The following is a 20000-nucleotide window of genomic DNA, read 5'->3' on the forward strand; positions in this document are numbered from 1 at the left end:
GACCTTTGTGTTAAGCATAATAAATCACGGCAGACAAAGGATTAACGCTTTTCGAAGCAGTGAATGGAAAAATCCGTTTGATCTTGAGTGGTGACGTCTGCGCCCCACGCCATAGCTTTGGGAAGGAATTGTCAATGAATACGTGCCATCTATATTCCTGTCAAGGTAATTTAGTTCTTTCTGAATCCTAAGTGCTCAATAGTGATCTTCGTTCTCAATAATGGAGAGTAATTTCATCAGTCTTCCCAAGGCGGGGGTTATCATTGCACGGGGAAGGAATCAGCTTTGTTGCACTCCGCGCCGCTCCTTCCTGCTCCCATTATCTTTAACGGCATGGATAAAAGTGAGATTGCTTCTCATTCCTGATATGGACTAAGGCTTTATAAAAGGTAAAATTCCATCTTTCCCTCTCGTCTTTTGATAAGGATTTTAAAAACATTAACGTATTGCTTTCCTCTTTTTAGCGTCACTGAAATATCGGGAAATTACTGAAGAAGAAGAATTATACTGGAAAGCAGTTGTCAGGCCTCCAGCCACCGCTGCTTCTCATGACAAGTTTGTTCCATGGAGAATTTGTCACAAAAGAGATAATTACTAAATCAATTAAACACAGAGTATTTTACAAAGTCAGCTCATATCACTATATATTAATTATACACATGTTTTTCTGACCGAAATACATTTATGTTACTCGTAAAGTGAGTGTACATTTATGGCAGTGTATTCTGGAAACACTGAACTTGCTGGCGGGTTGCGAGAAAGCTGCATGCAAGGATCTATTTCCTGTTACGCTTATATTGCAAATATTACATTGAGGTGTTCTTGATAAATATCTTTTTTTTCATTTCAATATTTGCAATTTGTTTTGTAAATGTTCTTCAACTTCATGAAGGGTGCACTTTGTCTTCCTTCCTTTACGACTCATACCTTTGTAATATATTGATTTTTCGTTTTATTTTTTTTTTTTTTAAGTCACATGAAGTAGTTAAAGCAATTTCCAGGAAGCAGAAATCAGAGTATGAAGAGAACTCAGATGCAGGACATTGATAAGAGAACTGATGGAGACCAAACTGGATTTTTCAAAGAAGAGTGCACAAGTGTTCACACAAACAGTCAGAGCTCTGAGTCGGTCACTCTACCATGAGGCATCCCTGCAGTACAGCTGCTCATAGAAAGTGTTCCACAATGTATTCCGGTATTCTTTGATTATGGAAAGTAAAGCAATTTCTTGATTACTTCATCAGTGTGAAATATTCCGGCGCAGCGGCACAACATTTACGGCTGTATGTTGTTTTCGTAGTGACTAGTAAATCCTAAAAACAAGTATGTACATGTATCCACCTCATCATCTCATAGATGATGGATAGATAGATAGATAGATAGTTTATTGACAACAATAACATCCAAGTAAATGCTAAGGATGTCTTAATAAACAATGGCAACTCTATTAAGAAATCACACACCCACACACACACACCCACACACACACACACACACACACACACACACACACACACACACACACACACACACACACACACACACACACACACACACACAGACACACACACATACACACTTATAGGTCTTTTTTTTTTCATGTCATAGCTTAAAGCACCTGTAAGTATACTTGAAGAGTATGGGAAGCGCTGTCCAGCTTCCTCCCATTAGCGGAGTAGGCAATTTTATTTATAGTGGTACCCATATTAGGGCCCATATCACCACCCAAGTACATCTTTAGTGTAAGGCAATTACACCTCCACCTAGAACCTGGGTATCATGGTGATATGTAGGTAACTTTAAACCATTCGACAAATGACAAAGTTTCAACACGGTACGTGGTGGAATTCGAACCTACGCATAAACTTCTGCCCAATCACACGCTCTCCACCTTATCCAATACGCCACTGTCTCCATAAAGGACTGTTCCTGAAAAAATTAGAAACGATCATCAAATGTTAGAAGATAACCTTATCTTCTTGAATTCACCCTCTTGAAGGAGTTTAGGTCATGAGAAAGGGGATGGGGAGGCGGACATGAAGTGCTGTTGAGAAAGGTGTGGCTTAATAAACGTCACGTCTTCTGTTCAGTGATATTTACCTATTTCAATCCCTCGAGTTTGCGTGTCGCTCTACGTCAAAGTAAGGGTAGGAAGGCTGCTTCATCAAGTAGCTCTTTGTACCCTTGACACATCAATGACTTCCTTGCATTTGTTGGCTAGCATACGAGTCTCACTCTACTCTCCCACCGCCGAACCGATATAACCAAACCATCACATGTAGTAGGCGAAAAAATAAGATTGCCATATGAAAAGTCGAAGGAGCATTTTTTGGTAAAATCCTTTAAGCAGCGGAGTTGTACCGGTGATTTAAGTTACTCGCCTCAGTAAGAAGAGTCTTTCCGCTAGCCTGTCTTCGTCCTGGTTGCCTGAACGCAGTCACCGTCACGTGCCACTCAACATGCCGCAGACACAGGGATTTCTTTTTTACCCTTGAGAGGAACTTAATTCACTCCCTGGGCATTCATTCAGAAACTAATTTCCCTCCTCTTTAATCAGCCATTATTCTCTCTCTCTCTCTCTCTCTCTCTCTCTCTCTCTCTCTCTCTCTCTCTCTCTCTCTCTCTCTCTCTCTCTCTCTCTCTCTCTCTCTCTCTCTCTCTCTCTCTCTCTCTCTCTCTCTCTCTCTCTCTCTCTCTCTCTCTCTCTCTCTCTCTCTCTCTCTCATCAGGAAGGTGCTGCTACCTCACGTTTGTACATATAAATACACAAGACATAATTCTCTTTTTCCCTCCAATACCACATTTTCCTTCCGTCAGCGAGTCAAGCACGGAAGGATGCGGAACATTCACTCCTTTTGATGCTGATTACTGAAGTCGGGAAGGTAAAACGAGATTAGGGTCGCTGGATCAAAGACGGGGGACCAACCAACCAACCCTTTCCTTTTCCCCCAATTTCTAGTCCCTCACCACGTCCTCTTCCTCTTTTTCCCTATGGATGTCACCTTCTTTCTCTCTCTCTTGATTTCCTCTTTCTCCCTCCTTCCTATCATTTCATCTACTTCCTCCTTTTTTTTTCTCTTCCTTGTCAATGGCAAAGGGAGTCTTCTTGTCCCCTGATGTTGTTACTCGTTCCTTTTCTTGAACATTTTTTTCTTTTTACTGTTATCCTTCGTCCTGTCGTGCCTTTACACCTTCGGCACTCAAAACGTTTCTCTTATCTTGGCAATATTGAAAGTTATTGTGATATTCAAGGAAAATGAGATGATTTTAGTGATCGTTTAAAAAGTACCCTACATCATCAGTGAAACAAAAACTCCAATTACATTCCCGCTAATCATTATAAGAACTTGAAGTATATATTGAAAAATACACACCGTTTTATTTACCTGTTCATCTCTCTCTCTCTCTCTCTCTCTGCACAACATAAGTTAATGATTTAATACTGCATTGTAAGTTCATGTTGCTCTTCCTTCCTCAAATGCTTGACCACTTGTTCTTCAATTCTTAACCTCTTCAGTACTGGGATACATCTTTACCACGAGTTTTGTGTATGATTAAACGGTTTTATTTACATTAAGAAGGGTGTATGGAGGTCAGAAGATCAATGGCCAGAGTTTTCACCATTTTGATCTCCACATAAGTTTCTGAAGCTGTCTAAAATCCCCCAAAATTAAGCAAAATAAAAATGAAAACGAGTCATGGTACTGGAAGGGTAAATCCAATGCTGGCTGTGTCTTTACCGCTGCAAGTCATCTGTCCTCCAAGTCCATCACTGAATCAAAAATCAAAAATACAATTTGAGAATATATGCCTGTGGAATGCGTTTCTATAAGCATAATTAACAGAGCAGGATGTAGGTACGAAGGCTTATTGTAGAGGAGTATTTGAGTGGTCAAAATAAAGGCTAAGAGAGAGAGAGAGAGAGAGAGAGAGAGAGAGAGAGAGTGTGTGTGTGTGTGTGTGTGTGTGTGTGTGTGTGTGTGTGTGTGTGTGTGTGTGTGTGTGTGTGTGTGTGTGTGTGTGTGTATATGTGTGTGTTTCACTGTTTGATCTGCTGCAGTCTCTGACGAGATAGCCTGACGTTACCCTACGGAACGAGTTCAGAGCTCATTTTTTCCGATTTTCGGATAAGCCTGAGACCAGGCACACACCACACACATAGTTTCTTGTGTGTGTGTGTGTGTGTGTGTGTGTGTGTGTGTGTGTGTGTGTGTGTGTGTGTGTATCATGTTTCTTGCACCACTGTCAGATGCGCACATCATAAGTGAAATATGAAAAATATAAGAAACAAGAAATGAAGATATATGGAAGTATGCTAGTTCGCCAGTATGCGGTGTGTAACCGTATCCAGCCATAAAGAGAGCAGGAGGGCAGGAGGGTCAAAGGAAACATTTAATGACCCAGGCCGTTTGGCCCAGGGCAGCCCGGGCAGATGTGTCGCCCAGGTCATGTAAACATCCGGTGGTAGTGTTGCCGTCTTGGATGTTGTTCGTACCACACGTGGAGTTCATTTGAGCTTGTACTTGATTGGTGAATGGTACATTCTGAGGGGCGTGTTGTGTGGGTCAAGACACGCCCCATAAGTTCCTGAAGGAAATTGTAGAGGTTTGGGGCAGAGAGAGAGAGAGAGAGAGGAAGCAGAGAGGACAACCGCGGCTCTAAGCGGGCCACCCTCGGCTGCATAGCTGAGGGCGGCGTTTTGTACTTCATATATAACCAGTAAGTGGAGCTTATAAGTTGCAATGCAGTCTTTGAGGTAAATTAGAATGGAGGAAGAAGCATGATAGGAGGTTTAGGTATTATGTGGTATTAGTTTATTATGGTTTATGTGGTTGTACTTTGGTTCATAATGACGTCGTTATATACTTGCGTTTTCATCTATGAGTAAGGGAATTTGTATACGGCTACCTACGTATGTGCATGTGTGTTGCTCTGACGAATAAGTTACATAACATATTTACTAGTGTGTAATTGTGTACGAAGTTAACGTGGTTCCATGTATGGGTACCAAGAGAAAGAGATTATTTGAGGGAAGTCACTTGTGTGGAGATATCAATATTTGTCATTATATTTCGGTGGTGTTACGTTGTCATTTTGTTGAACGGAGTCTGGTAATTATATGTGTATGGTAATATATTTGGTGGTACGTCATGTGGTTGCTTGCATTCATGTACCAAGTAAAGGTCATCCTTATATACGGGTAGCTGGGAAAAAGGGGTAATATTGTACGTACTACGTATGAGATTTACGGAGAAATAAAGCACCGGGTTCAGATGTTGTAATACGTTATGAAGATATTGTGGATGATGTTTGAAGTGAAATCCGTTTTGATGCGAGAATATCTACGAGATTAATGCAATTCTTAAGGATGTTTGTAAGAGAAATTGTAATAATTGCAGTGGAGAAGGCAACAGAAAGAGTTGTGATTGTTACTTGTCGGCGCCGTATCGAACACCTTATGTATAGATATTAGTTTTGTTAATTAAAGATAGAAAAAAACCTTTGACTATTCATAGCCAGTAGCTAGACAATTTGTGCAACGTCGTGCAACAGCTCGGAGCACGACACCACTAAAACTTGCCAGAACGTTTTAGAAAAAGCCAAGCCAACACATGACCAAGGAAAAAATACATGTAAGGAAAGCGCTAGCACACTGACATGAAAATTCCAGGACTTGGGAAAACAAATGTGCAAGCGCTCTACCGCCTCTCGTGTAGTTTCTTATCACCACTGAACACCAGCTCAAGATAAGCTACCGAGTTTTATGTAGTGTGTGCGAAGTATGAGGTGTATTTAGAGCTGTGTCACGTGGTCTGAGTCTCAGTGTTTGCCTAGAGGTGTCAGTAGGTACAGAAAATGCCTTTGTCTTTAAAAATAGGAAGTGGTGGAATTAGGTTTGCTAGGTTTCGTAGAGGTTCGAGGATAGTAGATAATGAAGGTTTGTTTTATTTTTGTCCTTCCTTTTTTCTTACGAGTTTTTTTTTTTTACCTTTGTGTCTTTTTTTATAGCTTCCCTTACCTTTTTAAGGCTGCCATTATTAATTATGTTTCATTTTATTCTGTATTTTTTTACCTTCTTAGTCCTTCGTAATTCTTGTCTCCATTTTTTTATTTATTTCATATTTGTTTATGTTCTAATATAAGTGCAATAAGGCAGGTTTGTTTACATGCATGCTTTGGGGTCCGAGGGGTCTCCAAGCGCACGGATTCGAATCCTGTCCACGGTCCGAGTGTAGGTTGGGCTCTAACGGCTCCTTGCATCTTCCTACCTATTATTTTGTTACGTTCTGATATTCCTAAATACCGTGCTCTGATTCTTGACAATAACAAAAGGTGCTCGTTAGTAGCCACATTGTTAGTTACATTTTACCATTGTATCATAGCCAGCTCAAACACACACACACACACACACACACGCCTGGTAGCTCAGTGGTTAGAGCGCTGGCTTCACAAGCCAGAGGACCGGGGTTCGATTCCCCGGCCGGGTAGAGATATTTGGGTGTGTCTCCTTTCACGTGTAGCCCCTATTCACCTAGCAGTGAGTAGGTACGGGATGTAAATCGAGGAGTTGTGACCTTGTTGTCCCGGTGTGTGGTGTGTGCCTGGTCTCAGGCCTATTCGATGATCGGAAATAATGAGCTCTGAGCTCGTTCCTGTAGGGTAACGTCTATCTCGTCAGAGACTGCAGCAGATCAAACGGTGAAACACACACACACACACACACACACACACACACACACACACACACACACACACAATGCATTACTGAAATTGGTAGTTTTGTCAATACATGCGTGGCCATACCTCCACTATGCAGACTGCGTGTTGCATGTAAACAACTGTCAAATGGACATGTACACACACACACACACACACACACACACACACACACACACACACACACACACGAACACACACACACACACACACACACACACACACACACACACACACACACACACACAGAGAGAGAGAGAGAGAGAGAGAGAGAGAGAGAGAGAGAATTTATTGATCACAAATTACATACTATACGAAGTAAATTCTAAAAGTAATTCATGAAAAGCCACAAACAAAACTATTTAACTGGAATACAAAAGCAAATTTATGGTACACAATAGACGTTAAAACAGTAAACTAGTAATACCAAATAGTAAAAGATACTGAATCAAGATACTGAAACGTAATATTACGAAACATGCACATACAACAAAAAAAATGCAATAAATATAATGCGAAAGTCAAATTAAACGAGTAAAATAGAAAAAAAGACATTACTGCACCTCACAGTGGTCATACCTAAGCTAATATAGTAAGACTGCGTTAAAAAATGTTAAACCAGTTATATGCATGAAGTAAAAGAAAACATTCCTCAAAGCGGAAGCGTGGCGAGGGTGGCAATATTACTACTCGTGGGGCTACTGCAATAATCCGATGTGAGGATGAGAAGGGATGCGTGAGGTAGGGCCGGAGTACATCAGGAAGAGAGTGAGGGAATGAGAGCAGCGTGTGGATGGGGACGCGGACTTAATTGGCTAAGTGTGTGGATACCTTTGGGTAAATTATCGAATATGGTATTGACCGATGAACGATAATTTTGAATATGAAACTAGAGCGTCGGTAATCACTAACAGATTCTAGTATTGTCCGTGAACCACTAAAGGACTTACAATGGTAATAGATAAAAAGTGAATAAACTGTTTGTTTCAGAAAATTGCGTTTTGTGGAAGTGATGGAGTGAGGCAACTAATTTCTAAAAATGCTTTGAGATCTGCCACTTGAGCTGTTCATCTGTCTTTTCTCTCGCGGCCGCTTCATAGCTTTCAGTAAATAAAAATCTACCTTTAGAGGTTTGCAATTCTAAAACATTAAAGAACGATATCCTGTGAGTACTGTGTGTCAGCCAGGTGCGCCGTCTAACAGCAAAGGGATACGCGTTTTTTTGCCAAGTGGGAAGTACACAGGGCCATCAAACCAACCCTCTTTACACAACCCCGCACATCCCCCCCAAAAAAAACTTCCACCATGACTCTGAGCGCCACAAACCACAACAGCGCCTGCAGGAGTGCTGTGCTCGTGGCGGAGTGATTCACAGGCACCGCTGCTCCAATGCTGAATCGAGATGACAGTCAGAGTCCCATCCATCGAGCCCAATAGACCGTAAATATTTGTGGTGGTTTTGTGAAAGGAAAAGCTTGACGGGTTGCACGAGTCTCGCGATGAAAAATTCTCAGCCATCGCCAACCGAGAGGACGCCTTCCGCACACACAGCGGACAGACATATGACCGGAATATGCAAGTGAATATTATTGCAGATTCCAAGTGCCGACCTCTCCAAACCACTCTGGCCACTTCCCGGCTAAGACGGCCATTGAACCGCAGCCAACCAAGGCCACAGCTCCCATTCCTCTGCTTCCAGTGCGTCTGTACCTCAACACATCCTTCCTTCCCCTGCTAAACCCTCGCAATGGGTAATGTGAAGCACCGCCACCCCTTCGTTAATGTTAGGCAGACCAACTTACTTACATTTACATGCTGTCTATTGCATGTCTTCTGAAATATTCTGCCACGTTTCGCTGCTTCAGAGTATATTCCTTACTTAGCTTACGAATAGTTGAAATAATCTCTCTCTCTCTCTCTCTCTCTCTCTCTCTCTCTCTCTCTCTCTCTCTCTCTCTCTCTCTCTCTCTCTCTCTCTCTCTCTCTCTCTCTCTCTCTCTCTCTCTCTCTCTCTCTCTCTCTCTCTCTCTCTCTCTCTCTCTCTCTCTCTCTCTCTCTCTGTCTGTGTATGTTGTGTGTGTGTGTGTGTGTGTGTGTGTGTTGTCCTCCTTTTACCCCGACCAAATTCGCAGGAGTATTTATGGCGATGGAGCGGTGGGCACAGGAGGGCCAGACAGCCTGATAGACGGACACGTTTGCTTTATGCGTTCCGATTAGCGCTTCACTCCCCGCCCTGGTACCTAATTCACCACTCTTGTTGCTGACTCTGTTATTTATCGTTGCGTTTTTCATTCGCACATACTATTCAGTCATTAAAGTTTCGGGAAAGGGCTCTCTCTCTCTCTCTCTCTCTCTCTCTCTCTCTCTCTCTCTCTCTCTCTCTCTCTCTCTCTCATGATTAGAATTACTGAAGCATATGCGTATTAATAGGAAATCATGAAGCGTTCTAGAGATACGTTCGTTCATTATTATGTTTGTGTAGTGTGGGCCATCATTTTCATCATCGTCATTATCATCATCATTAGCAGCTTTATGAACAATACCCCAAGCATCAGCAACCACAACAACAACAACAACAACAACAACAACAACAACAACAACAACAACAACAACAACAACAATAACAACAACAACAACAGCAGCAACAGCAAATCTATCAATATAATCAGAACGAGGCGCCTCCGCGAGTTTTGTCACCCCGTAACTGCTAACTTTGTAATATGGGCTTCTCCGACCATGCATTGAGTACTCTTCGCATGTGGCGGGGGGGTTTCCATTCACAGAAATCTGCAATATAGGGCGGAATGGAAAGCTTTTCGTCTTATCAACTTCTCTCCTCTGACTGATTGTCTTCAGCCTCTCTTGCATCTCTTGCTGTGTTCTACCGCTATTTTCATGATAACTACTCTTCTGATCTTACTAACTGCATGCTTCCCATCCTCCTGCGCCCTCGCTGCACAAATCTTTCTTCTTCCTCTCAGCCTTACTATGTCCAACTCTCTAAGGCACGAGTTACCCAACTAATACTCTCAATCATTCATGCCTTACTGTAGGCTAACTCTGGAACTCCCTAATTTCTTCTATATTTCCGACTTCCTATTTTTTTATACCATGAGGACTTTTCACGGGAATTTATGGGCTAAAAGGAGTGTTGCATGTAACTTGACTTCTTTTAAAAGAAAGTCTTCAAGACAATTTTGCTTTTTTGGGCTAACTCTCTGGGACCTGCAAGGGGACTGGCAACTTAGTGGGCATTTTTTTTTTCATCTTATTTTGGCCTTAGCCAGCTTTCTCCTTTTACGTAAAAGGATATCAATATAGAAATAAACGTCATCACTATCAATTATAACATCAGCAACAAAACATCATTAATAACCTGGAAAAGGCATTAGCAATACCAAACACTCGTAACAGCAATAGCAATGCATATACATAATTTTTGACTTTGCGTCTTTATTTGAAATGTGAACTTGAAGTGCTTTGTATCGTTATGAAAGATATGAACGGAAACAATGTGTATTGCTTTCCTGATAAATAAAAGGGCCGTGTTTTTTTTTTTTTTATCTATCTCGTTTATCTAAAGCTGTTTTTTTTTTTTTTTTTTCGTTGTTTTAATTTTTCTGTATGTTCAGGTTAACATTCCTTACTTCAGTAAATGTTTCAGATATGCTTCTTGCTCTGAGTTCAACTTTGTTTTTACTTCCTAAAACTACACATATTAAATTTCTACTTCCATTACCAGACTTGTTTATTCAAAAGAATTAAAAAGTCAGTCTTGTTTATGTTTCACCTTCCAAATACCACTGATACATCTTCTGTTTCCTGTCGGATTCTGATTTTTCTTACTTCCAAAACAATGTCCATTTTATTTATCTTTCAAATACCACACTATTATTTTTTCAAGACTAAAACAAAACCATTCCATGAATATCGTATACAGTTACAACGCTCTATTTTCAGTGGCAATCAGACTTGACTCTTAATAATACCACATCTTCCATTATTAGACACGATGTTATTTAAAAATAATCTATCAATAATCAGAACGAGGCGTCTCCGCGAGTTTTGTCACCCCCTACCTGCTAACTTTGTACAATGGCCTTCTCCGCCCATGTATTGAGTATTCTTCGCATGTAGCGGGAGGGGTGGTTCCATTCATACAATCTTATTATATAGGGAGGAATGGAAAGCTTTTCGTCTTATCAACTACTCGCCTCTGACTGATTGTCTTTAGCCTCTCTTGCATCTCTTGCTATGTTCTACCGTTATTTTCATGATAACTGCTCTTCTGATCTTGCTAACTGCATGGCTCCCATCCTCCTGCGCCCTCGCTGCACAAAGTTTTCTTCTTTCTCTCACCCCTACTCTGTCCAACTCCCTAATGCAAGAGTTAATTAATACCTCAATCATTCATACTTTTTTGTAGACAACTCTGGAAATCCCTACCTGCTTCTGTATTTCTAACTTCCTATGACTTGAGTTCCTTTAAAAGGAAGGTTTGAAGACGATTTCCCTATTTTTGGCCAATGCTCTAGGACTTGCAAGGGGACTGGCAGCTTAGTGGGCCTAGTTTTTTTTCGTTTAATGTTGCCCTTGGCCAGCTTTCCACTCTTACATAAAAGGATAACAACTACATACAGAAACAAACGTCATGACTATCAATTATAGCAATACCAGCAACAAAACAACATCATTAATAATCTAAAAAAAAGGCATTAGCAATACCAAACACTGGTAACAGCAATAGCAATGCACGTACGTAATTTTGACTGTGTATTTTTTTTTTTTAATATGAACTTGAGGTGCTTTGTATCAGTATGAAAGATATGAACGGAAATAAGCAGTGTATTACTTTCCTCCTACGTAACAGGGGTAGTGAATTTTCTCTTATTATTTACTTTTATTCAGAATTTTTGTTTTCTTTTTGTTTTTTTCTGTATGTTCAGGTTAGCATTCCTCATTTCAGTAAGTGTTTCCGATATGTTTTTTGCTCTCAGTTCGAATTTGTTTTTACCTTCTAATACTATACCTATTGAATTTTTACCTCTAATTCCAGACTTGCTTTCTTCAAAGGATTAAAAAGTCAGTCTTGTTCGTGTTTCGCCTCCCAAATACCATTGATACATCTTTTGTTTCTTGTCGGATTCTGATTCTTCTTATTTCCAAAACAATCTTTCAAATACCACGCTATTATTTTTTTTTTCCAGGACTGAAAACAAAATAATTTCGTGAATACTGTATAAAGTTCCATGGCTCTATTTTCAGTGGCATTCTGACTTGACTCTTAGTAATACCATATCTAGACGCAATTCCTACTTCCATTATTGGACACGTTGCTTTTTTCGTTTTTTACTGGCGGTAGAAAGTCAGTCTCCTAAGTAGGCCACATAGTACATTCTTCAGTTTCCTGTTGTATTCGGGCACTTCTTTTTTTTTCAGAACCAGTCATTAAATATCTACTTTCATTACTAGAAGTAATGTTGTTTTCTTCTACTACTGGAGCTATACAGAGTAATCCTCTTCCATGTATGACGTGCAGTACATAACAACCCCCAAACGTATGATTAGAGACGAGTTATTTCATCTTCCAATGGTTTCCAAAAGAGAAAATACACTTCTGTGGAGGATAACTTTTGTAATGTGTGTGTGTGTGTGTGTGTGTGTGTGTGTGTGTGTGTGTGTGTGTGTGTGTGTGTGTTTCACTGTTTGATCTGCTGCAGCCTCTGACGAGACAGCCAGACGTTACCCTACGGAGCGAACTCAGAGCTCATTATTTCCGATCTTCGGATTGGCCTGAGACCAGGCACACACCACACACCGGGACAACAAGGTCACAACTCCTCGATTTACATCCCGTACCTACTCACTGCTAGGTGAACAGGGGCTACACTGTGTGTGTGTGTGTGTGTGTGTGTGTGTGTGTGTGTGTGTGTGTGTGTGTGTGTGTGTGTGTGTGTATGTAATAATAATAATAATAATAATAATAATAATAATAATAATAATAATATACGGTTTATTAATTTGGCAGTGCAACAAAAAATTTACACTGAAAATGTACAGGGGGGGGGACATTAAAACAATGAAATGCTTAACCTAACTATGGATCTAACTTAACCAAGAATTTACTTATTGATTTATTTATTTATGGCTCGCACCATAGTGGGCACCGCGCTAAGGTGGTACCGGTCAGTGCGCGGTGCTCTTAAGGGCGCCACGCGATTCTGGTGTCGGGTGGCGCGGGCAGGGGAGGCACGTCTGGGGGTAGCAGGTGGCGGAGACGTGGATGATGCAGCAGCCCTTCCCTAAATTTTTCCAAGGCTTCCTGGTGTCTTGTGGCCAGCCTCGGCAGACTCAGGCAGGTCAGGGCGTCCTCGTAGGACCTGTAGGCAGGCCCAAGGATGACCCTGAACGCCCTCTTCTGAACCCTCTCCAGCTGTTGTCGTTGTGTGAGGTTCAGGAGGAGGACCACGCTGGGGAGGCGTACATGAGCTTAGGGAGTATAAAGGTGAGGTACACTCCCCTCAGCTCATCTGCCGGTGCACCCAGGGACCTGAGTCGGCGCAGCATATAGATCTTGTATGAGGCTGACCTGATGATGGTGGAAACATGCTCCTTCCATGATAATTGATCGTCCACCGAGACACCTAGAAGCTTGGTGCTACGGACCACCTGGAGGGAGTGAGGGCCCACAGATAGCTAGGGAGGGGGGACTGCTGCTGTGGAGGTACAAATGTGCATCACCACGGTCTTGGTGTGGTTGATGGTCATTTTGTTGTCCTCCGTCCACGTCTGTAGTTGGTTAAGAGTGGACTGAAGTGCTGAGAAGTCTGGGTTGGTGTTGTTGACGGGTACGCCCACGGTCCACATACTTCCAGCGGTGAGGGGTGTGGACGAGAGCATCGTTGATAAGGATGAGGAAGCACAGAGGACCCATCTTGGTCCCCTGAGGGACCCCACATGTGAGCTGTTGGAAAGAGGGACCCTGATAACGAACGGCCTGACGCCTTCCCGTGAGGAAGTCTGCCAGCCACTCTATCAGGTAGGGAGAGAGACCCAGAGTGATGGCTTTCTTTATCACAACAGTGTGATCAACAAGATCAAATGCCTTTCTGAAGTCCACAAAAGCAATAGCTAGAGAAGTGTTGCGTTTGTCCAGTTGGCTGTGGACAAATTCCAGGAAGCTGACAAGGTAGTGAGATGTGGAGGTGGATTTAATATCATACCAAATTGTTGTGTGTCAATAGAGTTACAAATTTTGTTATAGGCCCAGTCGAACACAAAATCTTCACAGATAAGGCTGGGTATAGGGGTGATGGCGACTGGTCTTAGATCATTCAGTGACTGTGGATTGGAAGTTTTGGGGAGGGGGGTGACGTAAGATGTCTTCCAGTCATCGGGGCAGGAATGTTGAGAAAGGGAGGCGTTGATGATAGAGCAAAGGGTGTGGCAAGTTCTGGGGCAAATTCTCTGTAAATTTTGATGGGGAGGTCAGTGGGAGTGGTGGATCTGTTTAGTTTAAATTTAAGAAGCTTCCTGTAAACATCAACCTCCTGGACAGGGGTGGAGGGAGGAGGCAGGGAGGTAGGCTGGGAGAGTAGTAGAGTGAAGGGGAAGGAGTGTCTGACAGATCGCAGCGAAGTGACCGTTAATCTCTTCGGCCGCGTTGTCAGGTGAAAGGTGTGAAACACAGGGAAGAGAAGAGGCTTGTTTTGTAAACCACACAAAGACTTAATCTTGTCGTACCACTGTCTGTTGTTAGCAAGCTTGAGATGGTGAATTTTGTCTGGGTAGTAGCTTGCCTTGGCTTTTTTAATTTCCCTGATAACTCTGTTCCTTAATCTCCTGTACTGGTCAGGGCTAGAGTGGAAAGCCCTGTCACGCTGACGAAGGAGTCGTTTGATGCAGGGCGTCATCCAAGGGGCATCAGATGGGTCCACTGTGATGTTCTTGGTGGGGAAGTAGTGGTGGAAGGCTTCCGTTGTGGTGGTGAAGTAGTTCCGCCATTTTGTGTGGACGTCTTCCTCCTCCAGTACCTCGGTCCACGGGTGATGTGTCAGCCACTGCCCAAATTCCCTCATGGCGGAGTCAGGCATGGGCCTGTGGGATCTGGTGACAGTTGACCTGGGAACCGAGGTGGTGGGGGTGGGTGTCCACAGGATGGAGAGGTGGGTGCTGCGTCCCATGGGGGAGAGTGGCTTGGGAGGCGAGTACTGCTGGCTCAGGTCCGTCATGATAAGGTCGAGGGTGGACTGGTGGTGGGTGGGGAAGTCCACGACCTGGGTGAGGTGTAGCTGGTGCAGGATTTCACTGACATCCAAGCGGTTGAAGTCACCACAGATTACCAGCTTGGCTGCAGGAAATGTGTGTGTGTGTGTGTGTGTGTGTGTGTGTGTGTGTGTGTGTGTGTGTGTGTGTGTGTGTGTGTGTGTGTATAATTCACCACGGTCGTCTGCTGGTCATTACAGAGCGAGCTCAGAGCTCATAAACCGATCTTCGAGTAGGACTGAGACCACAACGCACTCCACACACCGGGAAAGCGAGGCCAACACCCCTTGAATTACATCCCGTACCTATTTACTGCTAGGTGACCAGGTGGTACATATTAAGAGCTTGCCCATTTGCCTCGCATCTTCCGGGGACTCGAACCCGGGCCCTCTCGATTGTGAGTTGAGCATGCTAACCACTACACTACGCGGTGTGTGTGTGTGTGTGTGTGTGTGTGTGTGTGTGTGTGTGTGAGAGAGAGAGAGAGAGAGAGTGTCCGTATATGTCATTAATCAAACTCAATTAAGTCATTTTCTTAAAGCATGATGCGATATCAATACTTACTGGACGCACTGTTCGTTACCATCAATAAATATCAAGCTGTAATAGTGATGACGTTTGCCTTGTTGTTCCATTTGAGCTTATATATTTTCCACAACCTTGACCGGTACTCCAGTTCTCCCTTCCTCCGATTGTGACTAAAGAAAATGTTTACGGGAAGCTGGAAAATGCACTATTGGTATGTTCGTAACCAAACTTGCACTGGATAATCTCTCTCTCTCTCTCTCTCTCTCTCTCTCTCTCTCTCTTGGTTTTACCTAGAAACTTAAAAGAAAATTCAAGAAGCCAATAGATTTACGCAAACATGTGTATGCGTATAAAGTTTGCATATCCTTATTCACTGCCATGCTTATCTCTAAATGTCTGAAATCTTTCAAAGCTTTCTACGGACTCATTAACAATCTTCTTACTGAGTTTTTTTTTTTCCATTTGTCTATCAGTCTATTTAAGAAAAGATTTCATTATATCTTATTAACAGAATCTATTAATATCATTCTTAAATCCTCTACTTCACGTCATGTGTCGATTACTACCCTGAAGGATGGTGTCGGCACCACCCTTACTATATCCCTTTGTGTCTTTTTCTTCACGCTTACTGGTTATCAGTGTATTGACATTTAACAAAATAGGATTGTACTATAAATTTCTAAACAGTAAACTCGATCACAAACACATGACGAAAGCACTCACTGCAACACTGCAGCTCAAATCCGGTGCATGACTGTGCAGGAAATATACAACAACATGTAACATTTAACATCGGAAAGGCAGACAGCGAACATAACTTTTGTTTTTCCCTGTATTTCCCTTCTCTTTCATCTATCGCAAATAGAATGTATATATTTTATTCCTTTTCACATCTGACTGGTGCCTAAGGGGATGGAGCAGAGCAAGGCGGCTTGTTTACTGCTGTGGCTCTCCCTCAAGCTGCTTAGCGGGGTATGAGTACGTGTCTTCCTTCCAGTGATCCACTTACGCCTCACTAGTCACTCTGATGTCTGACTTTTCTCGGTCCATTTTTGTACAAGTTTGTCTACGACTCTGTGGATTTTGTCTGTCAGCTTATTCTGCGTTCAGAAATTCTTACCTTATTCTTTCCTGTTCCTCTTTTTCCCTCACTTTCTCTCTCTCTCTCTCTCTCTCTCTCTCTCTCTCTCTCTCTCTCTCTCTCTCTCTCTCTCTCTCTCTCTCTCTCTCTCTCTCTCTCTCTCTCTCTCTCTCTCTCTCTCTCTCTCTCTCTCTCTCTCTCTCTCTCTCTCTCTCTCTCTCTCTCTCTCTCTCTCTCTCTCTCTCTCTCTCTCTCTGTAAATGGTATTGCTTTATGGCGCGTGCACACTCTGAGTAAAGCAACAATAATTCATTTTCACGTACACCAGCACCTACACACACACACACACACACACACACACACACACACACACACACACACACACACACACACACAGTGGTAGTCAGGAGCGTTACTCGTCCAAAGGGAGCCCTGATGAGGAGACTCCCAAGAGATTGACAGGTCATACAGGAGGGACGGACAGAGGCAGCGTGAGGCGGAGGGATGCAATGGGAAGGTCGAGATGAGACATGCCGTAGAGAATCCAAGGAGAGGAGAGAAGTAAGAAAATCACATAGGTTTTGATGACTGGATTGGTTAGGTTTATGGTTCCATGTAACAGAATAAAACCTCTTTTCTTGCCCTCACTGCTTCCAATTGTGTCACTGAAATCACCAACGTACTGCTAGTATTTGTACTACTACTACTACTACTACTACTACTACTACTACTACTACTACTGCTGCTGCTGCTGCTGCTGCTGCTACTACTACCACTACTACTACTACTACTACCACTACTACTGCTGCTGCTGCTGCTGCTACCACTACTACTACTACTACTACTACTACTACTACTACCGCTATTACCACTACTACTAGCACCACTATCACCAAAATGATGAGTGTAATTTTTAACCCTTACAAACTACTACTACTACTACTATTACTACTACTACTACTACTACTACCACTACTACTACCACTACCACCACCACTACTACTGCTACTACTGCTGCTGCTGCTGCTGCTGCTAGCTACCACCACCACCACCACCAACACCTACCACTACCACCACCACCACCACTGCTGCTGCTGCTGCTGCTGCTGCTGCTGCTGCTGCTGCTGCTGCTGCTGCTGCACCACCACCAACACACACTACTACACTACTACCACTATACACCGCCATTACCACACCACCTGACCACCACTACTAACACCACCATCACCAAAATGATGAGCATAACTTTAACCCCACAAACCACTACTACTACTACCACCACCACTTTACCACCACTTATGCCACTGCTACTACTACCACTACTACTACCACTGCTGCCACTACTACCACTACCACTACCACTACCACTACCACCACTACCACTACCACCATTAATACTAATACCACCACTCTACTAATAATCCATTACACCACCACCACTCACCACCACTACTCACTACTACTGCCCTCCTACTACTACTACTACTACTACTACTACTACTTACTACTACTACTACTACTACTACTACTACTACTACTACTACTACTACTACTACTACTACTACTACTACTACTACTACTACTACTACTACTACTACTACAAGCACTACCACCATCATCACCACCATCAAAGCGAAGAGCTTCATCCAGACTCAGTCCTAGTCCTTCCTGGTCGCACTGATACGCGAGGCCCGGCGTTCCCTTCCTTCTTCCCCACTCTACATACAAGCGTGATTAATTAGTGTCGGAGGCTTTTGAATTTTCGGGCGAGTCGATGAAAAATGTAAGGAAGGATGAGGCGGCCCGTGAAAGTCTCCTAGCGAAGGTCACAGGTTTTTCCAGCGCCAGGAATCTTGAGTGTTTTTCCTCATAATCTTTTCATTTTTACTTTGATTCGCCAAATATTTGAATCTTCACAAGGCGTCCTTTCAGAGAGAGTGCAGAGTATACCAAGGCAATGTTACCATGGCGTAGGAAAGGTAAGGGTGTGAGAGAGTGAGGTTCTTGGTTCTATAGCTCTCTTTCGCTGGTGTTCAGGTGGTGACGATCCATCAGTCAGCAAAAGCCAACCCTCTCCCTGACATCAAAGGCGCCTTGACTAGGTAAAAGGATTCGGAGGCAGCAGATGTTTGTAGTCTCACGGTAAAGTTACTGAAGGCTGGAAATGACATCATGATCCCAAGTTTGCATGTTCATACGAGTCACGTATGACTTTTCTTTGAGACGAATGCTCAGGTCGCCTCTAACAGGGAAGGGTTGTGCAATGCTCGAGAACAGTGCCGGCCCATGTGTTGCTGATAGGTGGGTATTTGCGACCATCTGCTCAACTCGCACAGAACCGAGCAGTTTGCCTTCACGGCCAGAAAGTCTGCAACTGGGCGAGTGTATGTGCCTTACTCTATCGTCAGTTCAGGTAAACTCCTTTCCGCCTTTCCCGATCAAAAGCAGTCACTGGTTAGTTGAGTTACGGGGCGCATGTCACGACTGTTCCCCGTCTTGCGAACAGTGTATAGCTGTGTTTTTTTTTTTTTTTTTTTTTTGCCGGGTTGGGGGATAGACATTAGTTCCTGCTACTCAGAGATGTATGTTTTTCTTTACATTTTTTTAATAATTGTCTAGAGTTGGTGCTGCGTGTACATTTGAATTTTCAGTAAGGAGAGTGTGATCTTGGTGAAATCATCAGTCCATGGTTGTAAAGAACAAAATGTAGCATAAAATCCATAAAACTAGAAAAGTGTGGTAAAGAAAATGAAAGGATGTTAACTAGTTATGTTATTTATTTTACCGTAACTATCAACGATTAGTACATGAATTGCATTAGTAAAATCGAATGACTTCATATACGACTTGTTTTACGTTTGCCAGACGGAAAGTTAGTGAAAGGAAAAAGATAACACCACAACTTCAAAATGGTTTCATTATATTTGTCCTTACACACACACACACACACACACACACACACACACACACACTGCGTAGTGTAGTGGTTAGCACGCTCGACTCACAATCGAAAGGGCCGGGTTCGAGTCCCGGCGCGGCGAGGCAAATGGGCAAGCCTCTTAATGTGTAGCCCCTGTTCACCTAGCAGTAAATAGGTACGGGATGTAACTCGGGGGTTGTGGCCTCGCTTTCCCGGTGTGTGGAGTGTGTTGTGGTCTCAGTCCTACCCGAAGATCGCTCTATGAGATCTGAGCTCGCTCCGTAATGGGGAAGACTGGCTGGGTGACCAGCAGACGACCGTGGTGAATTACACATACACACGCACGCACACACACGCACACACACACAAATACACACACACACACACACACACACGGCCCGGTAGCTCAGTGGTTAGAGCGCTGGCTTCACAAGCCAGATGACCGGGGTTCGATTCCCCGGCCGGGTGGAGATATTTGGGTGTGTCTCC

The sequence above is a fragment of the Portunus trituberculatus genome, chromosome 47 (assembly GCF_017591435.1).
Source record: "Portunus trituberculatus isolate SZX2019 chromosome 47, ASM1759143v1, whole genome shotgun sequence".
Taxonomy (NCBI): domain Eukaryota; kingdom Metazoa; phylum Arthropoda; class Malacostraca; order Decapoda; family Portunidae; genus Portunus; species Portunus trituberculatus.